We start from the raw sequence: 2045 nt of genomic DNA, 5'->3' as shown, positions 1-2045 counted from the left end.
AGACATCAAATTATCAAAGATAAATTCAAGATTAAAAGATGCATACCTGACTTCAAAATATACATAACCATAATAGAGCTCCATATTATGGGCTGATCTGGATAGCAGAAACGCGCCGAACATTTTAGAAACTTTCCCTTAAGTAGTAAATCCAAGAATCCCCTCAATGAAAAGGGTGTGTGAATAACAAAAGGCATTTGCATTCAGTGGAAGAGTTTCTGCTTATAGAAGAAGGCACACCCTTCACAGTGGTTCAAAAGATACCTGAAGTTATATATTGTCTTGATTATGTCTATTTCTGAGGAAATGAGACCATTGTACCAGTCGCACTGAGAGATTTCAAATAATATCAAACATGATAGATAAAGTCACTTGAGTTGATTTAGAACATTCAGACTTTGAAGTGACCATTCTGTGTGAATTGAGAAATGTTTCAAACGTAAATGGAGGAATGTAGGGGAGCTGGTTTTTCCCCCGCATTCCCACCTGCTGGGTTGTGGAGCTGATTGTCTCTGTGTTTTCAGCTCATATTTGAATTGTCAAAGACATGAAAATATTTGTGATATCTCACGTCTTACACCTAATTACCCTAACCTGCCTTGTTAACCTAATTAACCTAGTTAAGCCTTTAAATATCACTTTAAGCTGAATAGAAGTGCCTTGAAAAATATCTAGTCAAATATTATTTACTGTCATCATGGCAAAGATAAAATAATCAGTTATTAGAGATGAGTTATTAAAACTATTATGTTTAGAAATGTGCTGAAACAATCTTCCCTCCATTAAACAGAAATTGGGGAAAAAAATAAGCAGGGGCGCTAATAATTCAGAGGGTCTAATAATTCTGCCTTCAACTGTGTGTGTGTGTGTGTGCGTGTATATATATATATATATATATATATATATATATATATATATATATATATGATGGAAACAAAATCAATAAAAAAGAAAGAATACACTTACCACAGACGTGAATCACTCTTCCTCATGCCTTGCCCCATTAAATATCCCATTATGCCTCAGAAGATTTGAAATTTACAGCACTATCCTGTATCCTTGGTTTAACTGTCAGCTGCTTTAAAAAAAATAAAATGCTGTAATTTTGTGTGTGTGTGTATATATATATATATATATATATATATATATATATATATATATATATATATATATATATATATATATATATATATTAGCCTCACTAATTTACTTTAACAACCAAAAACATGTTTTCCAGATTCATGGACATAAGTTACCTGAATGTGGTGCACTTAATTCATCTTGTACTTTTTTCCTCTTCCCGGCTCCAGACTCCTGTTGTCTTTTCCCGGTTGCAACTTGCATCAAATTGCTAGCAGCTGCAAACATACGTGGGCCAGGGTGCACGTGCACGTGCACGTACACGTACACACACACGTACACACACACACACACGTAAAAAAAATATATCACATGATTTTTGTGTTCGCCATAAAACATTTTTTAAAAATACATTTTTATCAACTTTATATCAATATACTTACACTGATAATATGAAGAGCTTAGATGCAAAAACTTCTAAATGCGTCCGTTTTCCTCTAAAATGAGCATTTTTATCAGGCTCCTGTGTGGATGTTTAGTAATATCACTTTTATGTCAAAGAATCAATCCTTTTCCTGGTCTTTCAAATGAAATATCTTAACATAAACATGGGAGACTTTCATTTTTGATGGAAATTTCAAACGGCACTTTGTTCTCATATACTTCCAACACACTTGCACTAATATCAATATTTACAGTTTTTTTTAATATTACTAAATAATTATAGATTTTTTTGAGCAACCAAGTTGGTGTTCCCCTCCAGAGTTGGTCCCCTCTACACAATCAGCATATAGGGAGCGGCGGTACTGTTCACTAGTCAGTTTTGACATATTGGCCTATTTTGATTTAATCTTTTTTTCCTTTTAAGATTAGTGGAAAGAAAGGTGCAAAATACATTTTAAAAGCATAGTCTATATATTTAGGTTACAGATTTAAGGCTAAATGTGTCTCTTGTCCTGTTAGTT

The 2045-nt window shown here is 33.1% G+C and overlaps 1 protein-coding gene across 4 annotated transcripts in view; it reads right to left on the bottom strand.

The window, feature by feature from the left end:
* The window catches only part of ccdc120b (coiled-coil domain containing 120b), a 40495-nt gene extending 39150 nt beyond the window's left edge, over positions 1 to 1345 (bottom strand). For 2 of the 4 annotated variants that reach the window (XM_073916116.1, XM_073916117.1), the window contains exons 1-2: positions 1257 to 1345; positions 967 to 1078 (exon numbers count right to left, since the gene is read on the bottom strand). The gene's annotated coding sequence lies outside the window, so the exon portion shown is untranslated. The remainder of the gene's footprint in view (positions 1 to 966; positions 1079 to 1256) is intronic. The other 2 variants (XM_073916115.1, XM_073916118.1) reach the window with 1 other exon arrangement.
* Between the last annotated feature and the right edge of the window lie 700 nt (positions 1346 to 2045).

Source organism: Danio rerio, chromosome 11 (genome assembly GCF_049306965.1).
Source record: "Danio rerio strain Tuebingen ecotype United States chromosome 11, GRCz12tu, whole genome shotgun sequence".
NCBI classification, from domain to species: domain Eukaryota; kingdom Metazoa; phylum Chordata; class Actinopteri; order Cypriniformes; family Danionidae; genus Danio; species Danio rerio.
This window is presented reverse-complemented; position numbering and strand designations above follow the sequence as displayed.